Source organism: Phyllobates terribilis, unplaced genomic scaffold (genome assembly GCF_046119375.1).
Source record: "Phyllobates terribilis strain yellow unplaced genomic scaffold, ASM4611937v1 Scaffold_170__1_contigs__length_4071412, whole genome shotgun sequence".
Taxonomy (NCBI): domain Eukaryota; kingdom Metazoa; phylum Chordata; class Amphibia; order Anura; family Dendrobatidae; genus Phyllobates; species Phyllobates terribilis.
In genome coordinates, this window is record NW_027362930.1 from 853,830 (window position 1) to 876,247 (window position 22,418).

The 22,418-nt window shown below is 44.2% G+C and overlaps 13 non-coding genes across 13 annotated transcripts; all 13 read right to left on the bottom strand.

Moving 5' to 3' along the window:
* Positions 1-646: 646 nt before the first annotated feature.
* On the bottom strand, positions 647-837 carry LOC141212034 (U2 spliceosomal RNA). Its single transcript, XR_012281853.1, has one exon. It is a non-coding gene; the product is annotated as a U2 spliceosomal RNA (small nuclear RNA).
* Positions 838-1,949: 1,112 nt separating this feature from the next.
* On the bottom strand, positions 1,950-2,140 carry LOC141212035 (U2 spliceosomal RNA). Its single transcript, XR_012281854.1, has one exon. It is a non-coding gene; the product is annotated as a U2 spliceosomal RNA (small nuclear RNA).
* Positions 2,141-3,252: 1,112 nt separating this feature from the next.
* On the bottom strand, positions 3,253-3,443 carry LOC141212036 (U2 spliceosomal RNA). Its single transcript, XR_012281855.1, has one exon. It is a non-coding gene; the product is annotated as a U2 spliceosomal RNA (small nuclear RNA).
* A 1,112-nt stretch (positions 3,444-4,555) lies between these two features.
* Positions 4,556-4,746, bottom strand: LOC141212037 (U2 spliceosomal RNA). The gene has a single exon (XR_012281856.1). It is a non-coding gene; the product is annotated as a U2 spliceosomal RNA (small nuclear RNA).
* A 1,112-nt stretch (positions 4,747-5,858) lies between these two features.
* Positions 5,859-6,049, bottom strand: LOC141212038 (U2 spliceosomal RNA). Its single transcript, XR_012281857.1, has one exon. It is a non-coding gene; the product is annotated as a U2 spliceosomal RNA (small nuclear RNA).
* Positions 6,050-7,161: 1,112 nt separating this feature from the next.
* LOC141211516 (U2 spliceosomal RNA) lies at positions 7,162-7,352 on the bottom strand. The gene has a single exon (XR_012281488.1). It is a non-coding gene; the product is annotated as a U2 spliceosomal RNA (small nuclear RNA).
* Positions 7,353-8,464: 1,112 nt separating this feature from the next.
* LOC141212040 (U2 spliceosomal RNA) lies at positions 8,465-8,655 on the bottom strand. Its single transcript, XR_012281859.1, has one exon. It is a non-coding gene; the product is annotated as a U2 spliceosomal RNA (small nuclear RNA).
* A 1,115-nt stretch (positions 8,656-9,770) lies between these two features.
* On the bottom strand, positions 9,771-9,967 carry LOC141211804 (U2 spliceosomal RNA). The gene has a single exon (XR_012281717.1). It is a non-coding gene; the product is annotated as a U2 spliceosomal RNA (small nuclear RNA).
* Positions 9,968-16,067: 6,100 nt separating this feature from the next.
* Positions 16,068-16,258, bottom strand: LOC141212041 (U2 spliceosomal RNA). The gene has a single exon (XR_012281860.1). It is a non-coding gene; the product is annotated as a U2 spliceosomal RNA (small nuclear RNA).
* A 1,115-nt stretch (positions 16,259-17,373) lies between these two features.
* On the bottom strand, positions 17,374-17,564 carry LOC141211473 (U2 spliceosomal RNA). The gene has a single exon (XR_012281446.1). It is a non-coding gene; the product is annotated as a U2 spliceosomal RNA (small nuclear RNA).
* Positions 17,565-18,679: 1,115 nt separating this feature from the next.
* On the bottom strand, positions 18,680-18,870 carry LOC141212042 (U2 spliceosomal RNA). Its single transcript, XR_012281861.1, has one exon. It is a non-coding gene; the product is annotated as a U2 spliceosomal RNA (small nuclear RNA).
* Positions 18,871-19,985: 1,115 nt separating this feature from the next.
* LOC141212043 (U2 spliceosomal RNA) lies at positions 19,986-20,176 on the bottom strand. The gene has a single exon (XR_012281862.1). It is a non-coding gene; the product is annotated as a U2 spliceosomal RNA (small nuclear RNA).
* Positions 20,177-21,291: 1,115 nt separating this feature from the next.
* On the bottom strand, positions 21,292-21,482 carry LOC141212044 (U2 spliceosomal RNA). The gene has a single exon (XR_012281863.1). It is a non-coding gene; the product is annotated as a U2 spliceosomal RNA (small nuclear RNA).
* Between the last annotated feature and the right edge of the window lie 936 nt (positions 21,483-22,418).

Consider the following 22,418-nt stretch of genomic DNA (forward strand, 5'->3'; position numbering starts at 1 on the left):
TGGCTGAATGTCGCTGAGAAGCTCACAGAGACCGCCATAAGCAACAGTTTAACAGAATGCCACAGACTAATCAACCAAACTTTTTGGGTTGGGTTCTCTTTTATAGTCTGCAGGCATTAAATGAAAGAAGTCAGTGTTCCAGCAGAGGGAGACAACGTTTCAGAAAAGGCATTGTAGCAAACCAAAAAAGAAATTTTAAGCGCAGCAGAGTAACCAGCGCACATACCTGTTAGCTCAGGTGAGTTTAAAAGGCTGCTGTTGATAACAAGGGCATTTGCTAAATAGATGGTGTGTGTGCAACAATATACTGAAAGGTCAATTATATTGTGCAGCTTATCTCACCACCTGTAGTTATTTAGGTGAAAGCTCCAAAATGCTTGCCTAATATGTCTGTTTATCCAAAAGGAAGTAAAAAGGGAGAGCTAGAAAGATAGCATTGCATCACATTACATGGCAATGCAATGCACAGTTGCTGAAGTTGAACCAAAATGAGCTTGTAATCTGGCTTCTGCAACTTTGAACATGAAAAATCCAATGAGGAGAAGAAAAGCAAAGCCAAAGAGTCCATCCCAAAATCCGACAAACAAGCAAAATGAACAAAAAACATTGAATTCAATTCTTTCTGATTTTAGAAACTGCATTAAAGAAGGGGTGCACCGGTCCTGGAGATACTGCAATACCAGGTCAATGCGTGGAGTGGACAGAGCAAGCTCTTTTTCCATCTCCCTGTTCTAAAAATCCATTTAATATATGGTCCCCAGATAGGGGACGTATCAGATATTAAACTGATAAGAACAGATACTACACTTGATCTTAGCCAAAAGGCCGAGAAGCGATAACCAGAATTGGTTTCAAACTACGGAGCCACCCAAGGATCCTGAAAAGTCCATTTGTGGAGATGAGCTCCTGGACTCCCGTTAAGAAGACATGTTGTCAACCTCTAGATCCCTTACATGCCTGCACTTTTCGGCTTGCTGCTGCTGCAATCCACGCGTTTTAGATCTGCATAACTCCACCTCTTTAAACACAGCACCTTCACCCCCTGCTGTTCCCACCCGCCTCAACACCGTTGGAAGGGAGGAGAACCAATTAAGGCGGGGGGTGGGGTGGAACGAGCAGCTGTCTACCCTTAGCAGGAGGGCTCCTGATTACATACCTCTCCTGCTGCTGCTGCTGGCTGTCCAGCAGCAGACTGAAGGTGGCTGCTGCTGTGCACAGGTATATAAAGGCTCAGAGCCTATTATGACACGCGCAGCCAGCGTTCCATTGCCACATTCCATCTACTGCAGGCAGGATACCTGGCTGGCTGAATGTCGCTGAGAAGCTCACAGAGACCGCCATAAGCAACAGTTTAACAGAATGCCACAGACTAATCAACCAAACTTTTTGGGTTGGGTTCTCTTTTATAGTCTGCAGGCATTAAATGAAAGAAGTCAGTGTTCCAGCAGAGGGAGACAACGTTTCAGAAAAGGCATTGTAGCAAACCAAAAAAGAAATTTTAAGCGCAGCAGAGTAACCAGCGCACATACCTGTTAGCTCAGGTGAGTTTAAAAGGCTGCTGTTGATAACAAGGGCATTTGCTAAATAGATGGTGTGTGTGCAACAATATACTGAAAGGTCAATTATATTGTGCAGCTTATCTCACCACCTGTAGTTATTTAGGTGAAAGCTCCAAAATGCTTGCCTAATATGTCTGTTTATCCAAAAGGAAGTAAAAAGGGAGAGCTAGAAAGATAGCATTGCATCACATTACATGGCAATGCAATGCACAGTTGCTGAAGTTGAACCAAAATGAGCTTGTAATCTGGCTTCTGCAACTTTGAACATGAAAAATCCAATGAGGAGAAGAAAAGCAAAGCCAAAAAGTCCATCCCAAAATCCGACAAACAAGCAAAATGAACAAAAAACATTGAATTCAATTCTTTCTGATTTTAGAAACTGCATTAAAGAAGGGGTGCACCGGTCCTGGAGATACTGCAATACCAGGTCAATGCGTGGAGTGGACAGAGCAAGCTCTTTTTCCATCTCCCTGTTCTAAAAATCCATTTAATATATGGTCCCCAGATAGGGGACGTATCAGATATTAAACTGATAAGAACAGATACTACACTTGATCTTAGCCAAAAGGCCGAGAAGCGATAACCAGAATTGGTTTCAAACTACGGAGCCACCCAAGGATCCTGAAAAGTCCATTTGTGGAGATGAGCTCCTGGACTCCCGTTAAGAAGACATGTTGTCAACCTCTAGATCCCTTACATGCCTGCACTTTTCGGCTTGCTGCTGCTGCAATCCACGCGTTTTAGATCTGCATAACTCCACCTCTTTAAACACAGCACCTTCACCCCCTGCTGTTCCCACCCGCCTCAACACCGTTGGAAGGGAGGAGAACCAATTAAGGCGGGGGGTGGGGTGGAACGAGCAGCTGTCTACCCTTAGCAGGAGGGCTCCTGATTACATACCTCTCCTGCTGCTGCTGCTGGCTGTCCAGCAGCAGACTGAAGGTGGCTGCTGCTGTGCACAGGTATATAAAGGCTCAGAGCCTATTATGACACGCGCAGCCAGCGTTCCATTGCCACATTCCATCTACTGCAGGCAGGATACCTGGCTGGCTGAATGTCGCTGAGAAGCTCACAGAGACCGCCATAAGCAACAGTTTAACAGAATGCCACAGACTAATCAACCAAACTTTTTGGGTTGGGTTCTCTTTTATAGTCTGCAGGCATTAAATGAAAGAAGTCAGTGTTCCAGCAGAGGGAGACAACGTTTCAGAAAAGGCATTGTAGCAAACCAAAAAAGAAATTTTAAGCGCAGCAGAGTAACCAGCGCACATACCTGTTAGCTCAGGTGAGTTTAAAAGGCTGCTGTTGATAACAAGGGCATTTGCTAAATAGATGGTGTGTGTGCAACAATATACTGAAAGGTCAATTATATTGTGCAGCTTATCTCACCACCTGTAGTTATTTAGGTGAAAGCTCCAAAATGCTTGCCTAATATGTCTGTTTATCCAAAAGGAAGTAAAAAGGGAGAGCTAGAAAGATAGCATTGCATCACATTACATGGCAATGCAATGCACAGTTGCTGAAGTTGAACCAAAATGAGCTTGTAATCTGGCTTCTGCAACTTTGAACATGAAAAATCCAATGAGGAGAAGAAAAGCAAAGCCAAAGAGTCCATCCCAAAATCCGACAAACAAGCAAAATGAACAAAAAACATTGAATTCAATTCTTTCTGATTTTAGAAACTGCATTAAAGAAGGGGTGCACCGGTCCTGGAGATACTGCAATACCAGGTCAATGCGTGGAGTGGACAGAGCAAGCTCTTTTTCCATCTCCCTGTTCTAAAAATCCATTTAATATATGGTCCCCAGATAGGGGACGTATCAGATATTAAACTGATAAGAACAGATACTACACTTGATCTTAGCCAAAAGGCCGAGAAGCGATAACCAGAATTGGTTTCAAACTACGGAGCCACCCAAGGATCCTGAAAAGTCCATTTGTGGAGATGAGCTCCTGGACTCCCGTTAAGAAGACATGTTGTCAACCTCTAGATCCCTTACATGCCTGCACTTTTCGGCTTGCTGCTGCTGCAATCCACGCGTTTTAGATCTGCATAACTCCACCTCTTTAAACACAGCACCTTCACCCCCTGCTGTTCCCACCCGCCTCAACACCGTTGGAAGGGAGGAGAACCAATTAAGGCGGGGGGTGGGGTGGAACGAGCAGCTGTCTACCCTTAGCAGGAGGGCTCCTGATTACATACCTCTCCTGCTGCTGCTGCTGGCTGTCCAGCAGCAGACTGAAGGTGGCTGCTGCTGTGCACAGGTATATAAAGGCTCAGAGCCTATTATGACACGCGCAGCCAGCGTTCCATTGCCACATTCCATCTACTGCAGGCAGGATACCTGGCTGGCTGAATGTCGCTGAGAAGCTCACAGAGACCGCCATAAGCAACAGTTTAACAGAATGCCACAGACTAATCAACCAAACTTTTTGGGTTGGGTTCTCTTTTATAGTCTGCAGGCATTAAATGAAAGAAGTCAGTGTTCCAGCAGAGGGAGACAACGTTTCAGAAAAGGCATTGTAGCAAACCAAAAAAGAAATTTTAAGCGCAGCAGAGTAACCAGCGCACATACCTGTTAGCTCAGGTGAGTTTAAAAGGCTGCTGTTGATAACAAGGGCATTTGCTAAATAGATGGTGTGTGTGCAACAATATACTGAAAGGTCAATTATATTGTGCAGCTTATCTCACCACCTGTAGTTATTTAGGTGAAAGCTCCAAAATGCTTGCCTAATATGTCTGTTTATCCAAAAGGAAGTAAAAAGGGAGAGCTAGAAAGATAGCATTGCATCACATTACATGGCAATGCAATGCACAGTTGCTGAAGTTGAACCAAAATGAGCTTGTAATCTGGCTTCTGCAACTTTGAACATGAAAAATCCAATGAGGAGAAGAAAAGCAAAGCCAAAAAGTCCATCCCAAAATCCGACAAACAAGCAAAATGAACAAAAAACATTGAATTCAATTCTTTCTGATTTTAGAAACTGCATTAAAGAAGGGGTGCACCGGTCCTGGAGATACTGCAATACCAGGTCAATGCGTGGAGTGGACAGAGCAAGCTCTTTTTCCATCTCCCTGTTCTAAAAATCCATTTAATATATGGTCCCCAGATAGGGGACGTATCAGATATTAAACTGATAAGAACAGATACTACACTTGATCTTAGCCAAAAGGCCGAGAAGCGATAACCAGAATTGGTTTCAAACTACGGAGCCACCCAAGGATCCTGAAAAGTCCATTTGTGGAGATGAGCTCCTGGACTCCCGTTAAGAAGACATGTTGTCAACCTCTAGATCCCTTACATGCCTGCACTTTTCGGCTTGCTGCTGCTGCAATCCACGCGTTTTAGATCTGCATAACTCCACCTCTTTAAACACAGCACCTTCACCCCCTGCTGTTCCCACCCGCCTCAACAGCGTTGGAAGGGAGGAGAACCAATTAAGGCGGGGGGTGGGGTGGAACGAGCAGCTGTCTACCCTTAGCAGGAGGGCTCCTGATTACATACCTCTCCTGCTGCTGCTGCTGGCTGTCCAGCAGCAGACTGAAGGTGGCTGCTGCTGTGCACAGGTATATAAAGGCTCAGAGCCTATTATGACACGCGCAGCCAGCGTTCCATTGCCACATTCCATCTACTGCAGGCAGGATACCTGGCTGGCTGAATGTCGCTGAGAAGCTCACAGAGACCGCCATAAGCAACAGTTTAACAGAATGCCACAGACTAATCAACCAAACTTTTTGGGTTGGGTTCTCTTTTATAGTCTGCAGGCATTAAATGAAAGAAGTCAGTGTTCCAGCAGAGGGAGACAACGTTTCAGAAAAGGCATTGTAGCAAACCAAAAAAGAAATTTTAAGCGCAGCAGAGTAACCAGCGCACATACCTGTTAGCTCAGGTGAGTTTAAAAGGCTGCTGTTGATAACAAGGGCATTTGCTAAATAGATGGTGTGTGTGCAACAATATACTGAAAGGTCAATTATATTGTGCAGCTTATCTCACCACCTGTAGTTATTTAGGTGAAAGCTCCAAAATGCTTGCCTAATATGTCTGTTTATCCAAAAGGAAGTAAAAAGGGAGAGCTAGAAAGATAGCATTGCATCACATTACATGGCAATGCAATGCACAGTTGCTGAAGTTGAACCAAAATGAGCTTGTAATCTGGCTTCTGCAACTTTGAACATGAAAAATCCAATGAGGAGAAGAAAAGCAAAGCCAAAAAGTCCATCCCAAAATCCGACAAACAAGCAAAATGAACAAAAAACATTGAATTCAATTCTTTCTGATTTTAGAAACTGCATTAAAGAAGGGGTGCACCGGTCCTGGAGATACTGCAATACCAGGTCAATGCGTGGAGTGGACAGAGCAAGCTCTTTTTCCATCTCCCTGTTCTAAAAATCCATTTAATATATGGTCCCCAGATAGGGGACGTATCAGATATTAAACTGATAAGAACAGATACTACACTTGATCTTAGCCAAAAGGCCGAGAAGCGATAACCAGAATTGGTTTCAAACTACGGAGCCACCCAAGGATCCTGAAAAGTCCATTTGTGGAGATGAGCTCCTGGACTCCCGTTAAGAAGACATGTTGTCAACCTCTAGATCCCTTACATGCCTGCACTTTTCGGCTTGCTGCTGCTGCAATCCACGCGTTTTAGATCTGCATAACTCCACCTCTTTAAACACAGCACCTTCACCCCCTGCTGTTCCCACCCGCCTCAACACCGTTGGAAGGGAGGAGAACCAATTAAGGCGGGGCGTGGGGTGGAACGAGCAGCTGTCTACCCTTAGCAGGAGGGCTCCTGATTACATACCTCTCCTGCTGCTGCTGTTGGCTGTCCAGCAGCAGACTGAAGGTGGCTACTGCTATGCACAGGTATATAAAGGCTCAGAGCCTATTATGACACGCGCAGCCAGCGTTCCATTGCCACATTCCATCTACTGCAGGCAGGATACCTGGCTGGCTGAATGTCGCTGAGAAGCTCACAGAGACCGCCATAAGCAACAGTTTAACAGAATGCCACAGACTAATCAACCAAACTTTTTGGGTTGGGTTCTCTTTTATAGTCTGCAGGCATTAAATGAAAGAAGTCAGTGTTCCAGCAGAGGGAGACAACGTTTCAGAAAAGGCATTGTAGCAAACCAAAAAAGAAATTTTAAGCGCAGCAGAGTAACCAGCGCACATACCTGTTAGCTCAGGTGAGTTTAAAAGGCTGCTGTTGATAACAAGGGCATTTGCTAAATAGATGGTGTGTGTGCAACAATATACTGAAAGGTCAATTATATTGTGCAGCTTATCTCACCACCTGTAGTTATTTAGGTGAAAGCTCCAAAATGCTTGCCTAATATGTCTGTTTATCCAAAAGGAAGTAAAAAGGGAGAGCTAGAAAGATAGCATTGCATCACATTACATGGCAATGCAATGCACAGTTGCTGAAGTTGAACCAAAATGAGCTTGTAATCTGGCTTCTGCAACTTTGAACATGAAAAATCCAATGAGGAGAAGAAAAGCAAAGCCAAAAAGTCCATCCCAAAATCCGACAAACAAGCAAAATGAACAAAAAACATTGAATTCAATTCTTTCTGATTTTAGAAACTGCATTAAAGAAGGGGTGCACCGGTCCTGGAGATACTGCAATACCAGGTCAATGCGTGGAGTGGACAGAGCAAGCTCTTTTTCCATCTCCCTGTTCTAAAAATCCATTTAATATATGGTCCCCAGATAGGGGACGTATCAGATATTAAACTGATAAGAACAGACACTACACTTGATCTTAGCCAAAAGGCCGAGAAGCGATAACCAGAATTGGTTTCAAACTACGGAGCCACCCAAGGATCCTGAAAAGTCCATTTGTGGAGATGAGCTCCTGGACTCCCGTTAAGAAGACATGTTGTCAACCTCTAGATCCCTTACATGCCTGCACTTTTCGGCTTGCTGCTGCTGCAATCCACGCGTTTTAGATCTGCATAACTCCACCTCTTTAAACACAGCACCTTCACCCCCTGCTGTTCCCACCCGCCTCAACACCGTTGGAAGGGAGGAGAACCAATTAAGGCGGGGGGTGGGGTGGAACGAGCAGCTGTCTACCCTTAGCAGGAGGGCTCCTGATTACATACCTCTCCTGCTGCTGCTGCTGGCTGTCCAGCAGCAGACTGAAGGTGGCTGCTGCTGTGCACAGGTATATAAAGGCTCAGAGCCTATTATGACACGCGCAGCCAGCGTTCCATTGCCACATTCCATCTACTGCAGGCAGGATACCTGGCTGGCTGAATGTCGCTGAGAAGCTCACAGAGACCGCCATAAGCAACAGTTTAACAGAATGCCACAGACTAATCAACCAAACTTTTTGGGTTGGGTTCTCTTTTATAGTCTGCAGGCATTAAATGAAAGAAGTCAGTGTTCCAGCAGAGGGAGACAACGTTTCAGAAAAGGCATTGTAGCAAACCAAAAAAGAAATTTTAAGCGCAGCAGAGTAACCAGCGCACATACCTGTTAGCTCAGGTGAGTTTAAAAGGCTGCTGTTGATAACAAGGGCATTTGCTAAATAGATGGTGTGTGTGCAACAATATACTGAAAGGTCAATTATATTGTGCAGCTTATCTCACCACCTGTAGTTATTTAGGTGAAAGCTCCAAAATGCTTGCCTAATATGTCTGTTTATCCAAAAGGAAGTAAAAAGGGAGAGCTAGAAAGATAGCATTGCATCACATTACATGGCAATGCAATGCACAGTTGCTGAAGTTGAACCAAAATGAGCTTGTAATCTGGCTTCTGCAACTTTGAACATGAAAAATCCAATGAGGAGAAGAAAAGCAAAGCCAAAAAGTCCATCCCAAAATCCGACAAACAAGCAAAATGAACAAAAAACATTGAATTCAATTCTTTCTGATTTTAGAAACTGCATTAAAGAAGGGGTGCACCGGTCCTGGAGATACTGCAATACCAGGTCAATGCGTGGAGTGGACAGAGCAAGCTCTTTTTCCATCTCCCTGTTCTAAAAATCCATTTAATATATGGTCCCCAGATAGGGGACGTATCAGATATTAAACTGATAAGAACAGATACTACACTTGATCTTAGCCAAAAGGCCGAGAAGCGATAACCAGAATTGGTTTCAAACTACGGAGCCACCCAAGGATCCTGAAAAGTCCATTTGTGGAGATGAGCTCCTGGACTCCCGTTAAGAAGACATGTTGTCAACCTCTAGATCCCTTACATGCCTGCACTTTTCGGCTTGCTGCTGCTGCAATCCACGCGTTTTAGATCTGCATAACTCCACCTCTTTAAACACAGCACCTTCACCCCCTGCTGTTCCCACCCGCCTCAACACCGTTGGAAGGGAGGAGAACCAATTAAGGCGGGGGGTGGGGTGGAACGAGCAGCTGTCTACCCTTAGCAGGAGGGCTCCTGATTACATACCTCTCCTGCTGCTGCTGCTGCTGGCTGTCCAGCAGCAGGCTGAAGGTGGCTGCTGCTGTGCACAGGTATATAAAGGCTCAGAGCCTATTATGACACGCGCAGCCAGCGTTCCATTGCCACATTCCATCTACTGCAGGCAGGATACCTGGCTTGCTGAATGTCGCTGAGAAGCTCACAGAGACCGCCATAAGCAACAGTTTAACAGAATGCCACAGACTAATCAACCAAACTTTTTGGGTTGGGTTCTCTTTTATAGTCTGCAGGCATTAAATGAAAGAAGTCAGTGTTCCAGCAGACGGAGACAACGTTTCAGAAAAGGCATTGTAGCAAACCAAAAAAGAAATTTTAAGCGCAGCAGAGTAACCAGCGCACATACCTGTTAGCTCAGGTGAGTTTAAAAGGCTGCTGTTGATAACAAGGGCATTTGCTAAATAGATGGTGTGTGTGCAACAATATACTGAAAGGTCAATTATATTGTGCAGCTTATCTCACCACCTGTAGTTATTTAGGTGAAAGCTCCAAAATGCTTGCCTAATATGTCTGTTTATCCAAAAGGAAGTAAAAAGGGAGAGCTAGAAAGATAGCATTGCATCACATTACATGGCAATGCAATGCACAGTTGCTGAAGTTGAACCAAAATGAGCTTGTAATCTGGCTTCTGCAACTTTGAACATGAAAAATCCAATGAGGAGAAGAAAAGCAAAGCCAAAGAGTCCATCCCAAAATCCGACAAAGAAGCAAAATGAACAAAAAACATTGAATTCAATTCTTTCTGATTTTAGAAACTGCATTAAAGAAGGGGTGCACCGGTCCTGGAGATACTGCAATACCAGGTCAATGCGTGGAGTGGACAGAGCAAGCTCTTTTTCCATCTCCCTGTTCTAAAAATCCATTTAATATATGGTCCCCAGATAGGGGACGTATCAGATATTAAACTCATAAGAACAGATTTTTTTTTTTTATTTTTTTTTTATACCATTCAGTAAAATTTTTCAAGCAACAATCAATAGTATAAAAACTCATACTACGTTGCCCAGTCTTACATCATAATGGTACTTTCTTTATTTCATATTTATAACTTTTTACTGAAACAGTTGTAATACCTTTTGAATGGACAAAAAACTATAAAACATACCATTATCATAAAAAAAGACAGATCACAACACTTAAACAAGGACTTACTGGTACTTTACCAGTGACCTCCATTTTTTGACTTTCCAAAAACCTTCTGAATCAGAGCCACCACCGCCACGGCTGTCCCATAAATAAACTATGTATAACCTTGACAAAACCATCCTAACACAATTATTAACTGAGATTATTTTCCTTTTAAATAAACACAAATTCCTAACGTCCCACAGACTTTCTATTACACATGCCATTATCAACCACAACAATCTCTCTTTCACCCGGCTACTTGCACCCATCCCAAACATTACCACTCTCCAATTTATAAAATTCACGCCCGCTAGTTCCTTGCATAAACCACCCACTCCCTTCCAAACACTCTGAGCATAATCACAATTCCAAACCAAATGCATAACAGTTTCACTCGCCCCACATCCATCCCTCGGACAGACCTCTGTTCTAATCAGATCCCTCCTCTTCTGTACCTCTCTCACAGGCAAAATCTCATGCAAACTCATCCATACGATATCACGCTGCCTATTCGATATTCCTTTTATACTCAGGTTCCTCCATACACACAACGCTTCACTCGATCTCAAGCCCCTAATGTTACATTCAAACTCTCTAACACGCATCCTTCTCCTTACATTCCTTATCACTTTGAAATCACCCATAGGAACATCCAACAAATCATGCTTGACAACAAATTTTTCAACAAACTCATACCACACTGGACATTTAAACGAAACAGGCACTCTTGCATCCCTTCTCATCCATTTCAACCCAAACAACATCCATCCAGCCATATATTTAATCATAAAAGCCGTCTTGTTATCCCTACCTAACAGAACAACCACCGTTTTAATATAATTTAAACCAAGACAAAATTCAAAATTTGGGAAATCCATTCCCCCATGTTCACGTAACTTACACAAATATTCCCTTTTAAGTTTTTCCATCTTACTTCCCCAATAAAACGTAAAAATTAGCTTCTCAATCCGCCTAAAACCCCTATAAGGGGCTGGAAAAACCACTGACACAAAAAGTAACATAGGAAGAATCACTGACTTAATAATAAGGACTTTGCCTGACAATGTCAAGTCCCGTAACCTCCAAAAATTTAACTTCTGTTCAATCCTCTTACCGCATTCATCCCAACTCTCATTCCCTTTCAGATCTTTGTTAAAGCATACCCCCAAAACCTTAATAGCACCTTCTTCACATATCACACCATCCATCCTAACACTCGAATCCCCGAAACACTTAAAGCTACACTTCCCCCAATTCACCCTAAAACCAGATGCACCACAAAAGAAATCTAAAAGCAACCTTGCTCGATTCATAGCAGCCATATTATCACTCACCACAACAACATCGTCCATATACCCCATTACCTTTACAGTCTTTCCACCACTCCCTGGGATCAGAAGACCATTCATCACTTTCTCTTTCCGAATCATGCACAACAGGGGCTCAATCACACTTATAAACAGGACAGGGGACAACGGACACCCCTGCCTGACCCCTGATTTTATGCACACCTTCTCACTCAAACATCCATTCACTAACACTTCACTCACCACACCATCATACAAACACCTTATGGCATTCACAAAAACACTAGGAAAACCCATCCTAACTAACACCTCAAACATAAACGCATGCGACACTCTATCAAAAGCTTTCTCAAAATCCACACAAAAAACCATACATTTCCCGTTCCTAAACATACAATCTCCAATTACGTCCCTCAACAACAAGAGGTTATCAGTCATACACCTACCTGGCACCGCGCACACTTGATCATCACCAACCACACTTCCAATCACCCCACGCATACGGTTAGCCAGAATTTTGCTAAAGACTTTATAATCTGCATTGAGTAATGTAATCGGCCTCCAATTACGCAAATTCTTTTTCTCACCCTTCTTATATAGTAAAACAACTACTCCTTCTTTCATGGAATTACAAAGTACACCATTCATCCACATATATTGACATACCTCCACAAAATCAACACCAATCACATCCCATGCTTTTACATAAAACTCCACAGGCAACCCATCTTTCCCAGGTGTTTTATTCTTTTTCGCACCATCCACCGCCTTTTTAACCTCATCAAAAACAATATCCTCACTCAAACACTCACGTTCCCCTGATTCAAGCTGACTCTCCAACATACCTAACACATGCTCTTTCAAACCCCCATCCACCCATTTAGACTCAAATAAACTACTATAGAAACTATGTACCTCATCCAACACTTCCCTTCCAACCACAGTCATACCATTATCATTTACAACCTCATCCAACTCATCTTTTTTACTGCACATTTTTTTAAAAAAGTACCTCGTACACTTCTCATCCATATCCAAATGCTCAACTCTCGTCCTAAAAATAATTTCCTTCCCACGCTTTTCCAAAACACGCTTCATCTCATCTCTCGCTCCTCTGAGTTGATCACTAACATCAATTCCTTTCATACTCATTTTATGTAACCACTCAATCCTCATATTTAAATCTTTAAATCTGCCTCTTTCAATTGCTGCTTTTTTATAACCCCACCTCCTAAAAAAATTCTTAATTTCCACTTTCACCCAATCCCACCATACAGTCACATCCACAAAATTATTTTTCCTAGACCTCCACCATTCATACTTACTTTCGAAGTCTCTCATAACCCTAACATCCTCTAACAACCTAACATTTAGCTTCCATACCCCAACACCATGCACCATTTTTTTATCACCTTCAAACATACCCCACAAACATTCATGGTCTGTGAAAGAAAAAACATGCTGTTTAAAAAATTTACACACCAAACCTCTATTTGTATACAGCATGCGGTCAATCCTGGACACTATTCCTCCCCTATCAGCTCTATATGTGGCCGGTGGTGGCTTACTCAAAAATTCCGCTGCATCTAAAAAAGAAAAATCAGATGTAATTTGATTAAGGACCTTACCCGTGACATCAATTTCCCCTTCAGAAACACAATTGAAATCACCAACTAATAATATTGGAATCCTTCCAGGCAAAAATAAACGTATTTTCTCTAATAGTGCTAACCTATCCCCTTTGTTAATTGGACAATACACGTTAACAATTTTCACCCTCCACCCTCTCCCCTTAACCACTGCCATTATACAACGACCTGGCTCCACCACCATATAATTTTCAAAACTTAAATCCCTATTCCCCAACAAAATCCCCACACCATCATTTTTGTTTGTCATTGAACCTGACCAAATACTATGCCCATATACCCAGTCCTTTTCAGGAGGTGACTCTTCAATTCCGCACTCTTGCAGACAGTAAATATTTGCTCCAAGATTTTTTAGTTCTTCCAGTATAGCCAATCTTCTAGGCTTAGATTTTATAAGCCTTACATTTATTGACAGTACACTACAGCCCATGTTGGAGCCCATTTTTTAACCATATTCGGTAAAAAAGAACATACCCCCCACCGAAGAGTCAACCTTTCTCGTCTTGAAACTCGATTCCTGATGTTAAGCAGAGAATGCTGGCCCCCTCCTCCAAAAAAGACCTCCTAGGAGAGGCACTGTAGCTCTCGGGATAGCTCCTATCACTTAAGGGGCTGATGCTCCCAATACTGGCAGGTGAAAAATCTGGCCGGAACTTCTTTGCAGAAGACACATCAGAGTCCTCATCAGGGGGCCTCACCACAGCCCCGGTGAAGTCACCCTGGCCACCACCACCTTCATGAATTGCCTCTGAGCTTTCCAAAGCCAACACCGGCGTTGTGGAGAGTGAACCGCTCACTTCTCCCTCACCACTCACATCAAGCAAAATTGACATATCTGCAGGCTCTATCTCAACAGCGCTTCCACCAGCAGGATCGGGTGCTTGCTCCATCTCTTCCATGAAGTCCCTTACTACCTCGATCGCCTCACCAATAGTGGCGGCAGTAGTAGGACGTGGGGACACGGCCTCTGCATATGACCTGGAACGATGGGGACAGTCCTTGAAAGCGTGTCCCTCCTCGCCACATGCATTACAAACCATGGAGTTAGTACACTCCATTGCCAGATGACCCTCTTTATTGCATTTCCCACAAAACTTCTCCACCGTGCAGTCCTCTTGGTAGTGTCCAAAGGATTTACACTTCCTGCAAAACCGCGGAGCACCAGGAAAATACATATACCCTCTATCCCTCCCGATGGCAAAACTGAGGGGAGGGTAGTGGATACCCCCAGGTCCCTGGGGGTCCTCCTGGAACCGTACAAAAAACTTGTGTTTGCCAGTCCACAAGCCCACCTCATTCCTCACCTTGTGTGAGTAGGACACATAGCTGCAATGACGGTTCAGGAATCTAGTAATGTCCTCCACATCCACAAGGGGGTTGTGCATAAACACAACAACTGGCACTTCCCCCTTAGTATACAATACCGTAAATGTAAGCCCATCAAGAGCCGGATGATCCAAGGCTTGCTGATCCTTTAGAGTCTTGAAAAGATTCTGGCAAGCTGCCATACGATCAAGGACTAAAACGTACCGGCCATTCTTTGGGAACTCCTGTAGGCAAATGATGTCTCCACGACCAACATTCAAAATCTTGAAGATGACGACTTCCACCAAGAACCACAGGTTAAAGAAATTCCTCCTCGACTCCTCAATATCAATGCGAAAAGAATTTTTGACCCGAATATCATCGGTCCCGGCATAGCGAATCTTGACGCCCATTATCACCTCTCGTTTCCTCTGTACCCCCCCCAATAGCAGCAGGCAGCTTAAGCCACCTAAGTGGCGATGCTGCAAGGCCGAGGGGGAGACACTATAGGATCCTTCTGACCAGATACAAGATATAAGCCAAAAGGCCGAGAAGCGATAACCAGAATTGGTTTCAAACTACGGAGCCACCCAAGGATCCTGAAAAGTCCATTTGTGGAGATGAGCTCCTGGACTCCCGTTAAGAAGACATGTTGTCAACCTCTAGATCCCTTACATGCCTGCACTTTTCGGCTTGCTGCTGCTGCAATCCACGCGTTTTAGATCTGCATAACTCCACCTCTTTAAACACAGCACCTTCACCCCCTGCTGTTCCCACCTGCCTCAACACCGTTGGAAGGGAGGAGAACCAATTAAGGCGGGGGGTGGGGTGGAACGAGCAGCTGTCTACCCTTAGCAGGAGGGCTCCTGATTACATACCTCTCCTGCTGCTGCTGCTGCTGGCTGTCCAGCAGCAGACTGAAGGTGGCTGCTGCTGTGCACAGGTATATAAAGGCTCAGAGCCTATTATGACACGCGCAGCCAGCGTTCCATTGCCACATTCCATCTACTGCAGGCAGGATACCTGGCTGGCTGAATGTCGCTGAGAAGCTCACAGAGACCGCCATAAGCAACAGTTTAACAGAATGCCACAGACTAATCAACCAAACTTTTTGGGTTGGGTTCTCTTTTATAGTCTGCAGGCATTAAATGAAAGAAGTCAGTGTTCCAGCAGAGGGAGACAACGTTTCAGAAAAGGCATTGTAGCAAACCAAAAAAGAAATTTTAAGCGCAGCAGAGTAACCAGCGCACATACCTGTTAGCTCAGGTGAGTTTAAAAGGCTGCTGTTGATAACAAGGGCATTTGCTAAATAGATGGTGTGTGTGCAACAATATACTGAAAGGTCAATTATATTGTGCAGCTTATCTCACCACCTGTAGTTATTTAGGTGAAAGCTCCAAAATGCTTGCCTAATATGTCTGTTTATCCAAAAGGAAGTAAAAAGGGAGAGCTAGAAAGATAGCATTGCATCACATTACATGGCAATGCAATGCACAGTTGCTGAAGTTGAACCAAAATGAGCTTGTAATCTGGCTTCTGCAACTTTGAACATGAAAAATCCAATGAGGAGAAGAAAAGCAAAGCCAAAGAGTCCATCCCAAAATCCGACAAACAAGCAAAATGAACAAAAAACATTGAATTCAATTCTTTCTGATTTTAGAAACTGCATTAAAGAAGGGGTGCACCGGTCCTGGAGATACTGCAATACCAGGTCAATGCGTGGAGTGGACAGAGCAAGCTCTTTTTCCATCTCCCTGTTCTAAAAATCCATTTAATATATGGTCCCCAGATAGGGGACGTATCAGATATTAAACTGATAAGAACAGATACTACACTTGATCTTAGCCAAAAGGCCGAGAAGCGATAACCAGAATTGGTTTCAAACTACGGAGCCACCCAAGGATCCTGAAAAGTCCATTTGTGGAGATGAGCTCCTGGACTCCCGTTAAGAAGACATGTTGTCAACCTCTAGATCCCTTACATGCCTGCACTTTTCGGCTTGCTGCTGCTGCAATCCACGCGTTTTAGATCTGCATAACTCCACCTCTTTAAACACAGCACCTTCACCCCCTGCTGTTCCCACCTGCCTCAACACCATTGGAAGGGAGGAGAACCAATTAAGGCGGGGGGTGGGGTGGAACGAGCAGCTGTCTACCCTTAGCAGGAGGGCTCCTGATTACATACCTCTCCTGCTGCTGCTGCTGCTGGCTGTCCAGCAGCAGACTGAAGGTGGCTGCTGCTGTGCACAGGTATATAAAGGCTCAGAGCCTATTATGACACGCGCAGCCAGCGTTCCATTGCCACATTCCATCTACTGCAGGCAGGATACCTGGCTGGCTGAATGTCGCTGAGAAGCTCACAGAGACCGCCATAAGCAACAGTTTAACAGAATGCCACAGACTAATCAACCAAACTTTTTGGGTTGGGTTCTCTTTTATAGTCTGCAGGCATTAAATGAAAGAAGTCAGTGTTCCAGCAGAGGGAGACAACGTTTCAGAAAAGGCATTGTAGCAAACCAAAAAAGAAATTTTAAGCGCAGCAGAGTAACCAGCGCACATACCTGTTAGCTCAGGTGAGTTTAAAAGGCTGCTGTTGATAACAAGGGCATTTGCTAAATAGATGGTGTGTGTGCAACAATATACTGAAAGGTCAATTATATTGTGCAGCTTATCTCACCACCTGTAGTTATTTAGGTGAAAGCTCCAAAATGCTTGCCTAATATGTCTGTTTATCCAAAAGGAAGTAAAAAGGGAGAGCTAGAAAGATAGCATTGCATCACATTACATGGCAATGCAATGCACAGTTGCTGAAGTTGAACCAAAATGAGCTTGTAATCTGGCTTCTGCAACTTTGAACATGAAAAATCCAATGAGGAGAAGAAAAGCAAAGCCAAAGAGTCCATCCCAAAATCCGACAAACAAGCAAAATGAACAAAAAACATTGAATTCAATTCTTTCTGATTTTAGAAACTGCATTAAAGAAGGGGTGCACCGGTCCTGGAGATACTGCAATACCAGGTCAATGCGTGGAGTGGACAGAGCAAGCTCTTTTTCCATCTCCCTGTTCTAAAAATCCATTTAATATATGGTCCCCAGATAGGAGACGTATCAGATATTAAACTGATAAGAACAGATACTACACTTGATCTTAGCCAAAAGGCCGAGAAGCGATAACCAGAATTGGTTTCAAACTACGGAGCCACCCAAGGATCCTGAAAAGTCCATTTGTGGAGATGAGCTCCTGGACTCCCGTTAAGAAGACATGTTGTCAACCTCTAGATCCCTTACATGCCTGCACTTTTCGGCTTGCTGCTGCTGCAATCCACGCGTTTTAGATCTGCATAACTCCACCTCTTTAAACACAGCACCTTCACCCCCTGCTGTTCCCACCCGCCTCAACACCGTTGGAAGGGAGGAGAACCAATTAAGGCGGGGGGTGGGGTGGAACGAGCAGCTGTCTACCCTTAGCAGGAGGGCTCCTGATTACATACCTCTCCTGCTGCTGCTGCTGCTGGCTGTCCAGCAGCAGACTGAAGGTGGCTGCTGCTGTGCACAGGTATATAAAGGCTCAGAGCCTATTATGACACGCGCAGCCAGCGTTCCATTGCCACATTCCATCTACTGCAGGCAGGATACCTGGCTGGCTGAATGTCGCTGAGAAGCTCACAGAGACCGCCATAAGCAACAGTTTAACAGAATGCCACAGACTAATCAACCAAACTTTTTGGGTTGGGTTCTCTTTTATAGTCTGCAGGCATTAAATGAAAGAAGTCAGTGTTCCAGCAGAGGGAGACAACGTTTCAGAAAAGGCATTGTAGCAAACCAAAAAAGAAATTTTAAGCGCAGCAGAGTAACCAGCGCACATACCTGTTAGCTCAGGTGAGTTTAAAAGGCTGCTGTTGATAACAAGGGCATTTGCTAAATAGATGGTGTGTGTGCAACAATATACTGAAAGGTCAATTATATTGTGCAGCTTATCTCACCACCTGTAGTTATTTAGGTGAAAGCTCCAAAATGCTTGCCTAATATGTCTGTTTATCCAAAAGGAAGTAAAAAGGGAGAGCTAGAAAGATAGCATTGCATCACATTACATGGCAATGCAATGCACAGTTGCTGAAGTTGAACCAAAATGAGCTTGTAATCTGGCTTCTGCAACTTTGAACATGAAAAATCCAATGAGGAGAAGAAAAGCAAAGCCAAAGAGTCCATCCCAAAATCCGACAAACAAGCAAAATGAACAAAAAACATTGAATTCAATTCTTTCTGATTTTAGAAACTGCATTAAAGAAGGGGTGCACCGGTCCTGGAGATACTGCAATACCAGGTCAATGCGTGGAGTGGACAGAGCAAGCTCTTTTTCCATCTCCCTGTTCTAAAAATCCATTTAATATATGGTCCCCAGATAGGGGACGTATCAGATATTAAACTGATAAGAACAGATACTACACTTGATCTTAGCCAAAAGGCCGAGAAGCGATAACCAGAATTGGTTTCAAACTACGGAGCCACCCAAGGATCCTGAAAAGTCCATTTGTGGAGATGAGCTCCTGGACTCCCGTTAAGAAGACATGTTGTCAACCTCTAGATCCCTTACATGCCTGCACTTTTCGGCTTGCTGCTGCTGCAATCCATGCGTTTTAGATCTGCATAACTCCACCTCTTTAAACACAGCACCTTCACCCCCTGCTGTTCCCACCCGCCTCAACACCGTTGGAAGGGAGGAGAACCAATTAAGGCGGGGGGTGGGGTGGAACGAGCAGCTGTCTACCCTTAGCAGGAGGGCTCCTGATTACATACCTCTCCTGCTGCTGCTGCTGCTGGCTGTCCAGCAGCAGACTGAAGGTGGCTGCTGCTGTGCACAGGTATATAAAGGCTCAGAGCCTATTATGACACGCGCAGCCAGCGTTCCATTGCCACATTCCATCTACTGCAGGCAGGATACCTGGCTGGCTGAATGTCGCTGAGAAGCTCACAGAGACCGCCATAAGCAACAGTTTAACAGAATGCCACAGACTAATCAACCAAACTTTTTGGGTTGGGTTCTCTTTTATAGTCTGCAGGCATTAAATGAAAGAAGTCAGTGTTCCAGCAGAGGGAGACAACGTTTCAGAAAAGGCATTGTAGCAAACCAAAAAAGAAATTTTAAGCGCAGCAGAGTAACCAGCGCACATACCTGTTAGCTCAGGTGAGTTTAAAAGGCTGCTGTTGATAACAAGGGCATTTGCTAAATAGATGGTGTGTGTGCAACAATATACTGAAAGGTCAATTATATTGTGCAGCTTATCTCACCACCTGTAGTTATTTAGGTGAAAGCTCCAAAATGCTTGCCTAATGTGTCTGTTTATCCAAAAGGAAGTAAAAAGGGAGAGCTAGAAAGATAGCATTGCATCACATTACATGGCAATGCAATGCACAGTTGCTGAAGTTGAACCAAAATGAGCTTGTAATCTGGCTTCTGCAACTTTGAACATGAAAAATCCAATGAGGAGAAGAAAAGCAAAGCCAAAGAGTCCATCCCAAAATCCGACAAACAAGCAAAATGAACAAAAAACATTGAATTCAATTCTTTCTGATTTTAGAAACTGCATTAAAGAAGGGGTGCACCGGTCCTGGAGATACTGCAATACCAGGTCAATGCGTGGAGTGGACAGAGCAAGCTCTTTTTCCATCTCCCTGTTCTAAAAATCCATTTAATATATGGTCCCCAGATAGGGGACGTATCAGATATTAAACTGATAAGAACAGATACTACACTTGATCTTAGCCAAAAGGCCGAGAAGCGATAACCAGAATTGGTTTCAAACTACGGAGCCACCCAAGGATCCTGAAAAGTCCATTTGTGGAGATGAGCTCCTGGACTCCCGTTAAGAAGACATGTTGTCAACCTCTAGATCCCTTACATGCCTGCACTTTTCGGCTTGCTGCTGCTGCAATCCACGCGTTTTAGATCTGCATAACTCCACCTCTTTAAACACAGCACCTTCACCCCCTGCTGTTCCCACCCGCCTCAACACCGTTGGAAGGGAGGAGAACCAATTAAGGCGGAGGGTGGGGTGGAACGAGCAGCTGTCTACCCTTAGCAGGAGGGCTCCTGATTACATACCTCTCCTGCTGCTGCTGCTGCTGGCTGTCCAGCAGCAGACTGAAGGTGGCTGCTGCTGTGCACAGGTATATAAAGGCTCAGAGCCTATTATGACACGCGCAGCCAGCGTTCCATTGCCACATTCCATCTACTGCAGGCAGGATACCTGGCTGGCTGAATGTCGCTGAGAAGCTCACAGAGACCGCCATAAGCAACAGTTTAACAGAATGCCACAGACTAATCAACCAAACTTTTTGGGTTGGGTTCTCTTTTATAGTCTGCAGGCATTAAATGAAAGAAGTCAGTGTTCCAGCAGAGGGAGACAACGTTTCAGAAAAGGCATTGTAGCAAACCAAAAAAGAAATTTTAAGCGCAGCAGAGTAACCAGCGCACATACCTGTTAGCTCAGGTGAGTTTAAAAGGCTGCTGTTGATAACAAGGGCATTTGCTAAATAGATGGTGTGTGTGCAACAATATACTGAAAGGTCAATTATATTGTGCAGCTTATCTCACCACCTGTAGTTATTTAGGTGAAAGCTCCAAAATGCTTGCCTAATATGTCTGTTTATCCAAAAGGAAGTAAAAAGGGAGAGCTAGAAAGATAGCATTGCATCACATTACATGGCAATGCAATGCACAGTTGCTGAAGTTGAACCAAAATGAGCTTGTAATCTGGCTTCTGCAACTTTGAACATGAAAAATCCAATGAGGAGAAGAAAAGCAAAGCCAAAGAGTCCATCCCAAAATCCGACAAACAAGCAAAATGAACAAAAAACATTGAATTCAATTCTTTCTGATTTTAGAAACTGCATTAAAGAAGGGGTGCACCGGTCCTGGAGATACTGCAATACCAGGTCAATGCGTGGAGTGGACAGAGCAAGCTCTTTTTCCATCTCCCTGTTCTAAAAATCCATTTAATATATGGTCCCCAGATAGGGGACGTATCAGATATTAAACTGATAAGAACAGATACTACACTTGATCTTAGCCAAAAGGCCGAGAAGCGATAACCAGAATTGGTTTCAAACTACGGAGCCACCCAAGGATCCTGAAAAGTCCATTTGTGGAGATGAGCTCCTGGACTCCCGTTAAGAAGACATGTTGTCAACCTCTAGATCCCTTACATGCCTGCACTTTTCGGCTTGCTGCTGCTGCAATCCACGCGTTTTAGATCTGCATAACTCCACCTCTTTAAACACAGCACCTTCACCCCCTGCTGTTCCCACCCGCCTCAACACCGTTGGAAGGGAGGAGAACCAATTAAGGCGGGGGGTGGGGTGGAACGAGCAGCTGTCTACCCTTAGCAGGAGGGCTCCTGATTACATACCTCTCCTGCTGCTGCTGCTGGCTGTCCAGCAGCAGACTGAAGGTGGCTGCTGCTGTGCACAGGTATATAAAGGCTCAGAGCCTATTGTGACACGCGCAGCCAGCGTTCCATTGCCACATTCCATCTACTGCAGGCAGGATACCTGGCTGGCTGAATGTCGCTGAGAAGCTCACAGAGACCGCCATAAGCAACAGTTTAACAGAATGCCACAGACTAATCAACCAAACTTTTTGGGTTGGGTTCTCTTTTATAGTCTGCAGGCATTAAATGAAAGAAGTCAGTGTTCCAGCAGAGGGAGACAACGTTTCAGAAAAGGCATTGTAGCAAACCAAAAAAGAAATTTTAAGCGCAGCAGAGTAACCAGCGCACATACCTGTTAGCTCAGGTGAGTTTAAAAGGCTGCTGTTGATAACAAGGGCATTTGCTAAATAGATGGTGTGTGTGCAACAATATACTGAAAGGTCAATTATATTGTGCAGCTTATCTCACCACCTGTAGTTATTTAGGTGAAAGCTCCAAAATGCTTGCCTAATATGTCTGTTTATCCAAAAGGAAGTAAAAAGGGAGAGCTAGAAAGATAGCATTGCATCACATTACATGGCAATGCAATGCACAGT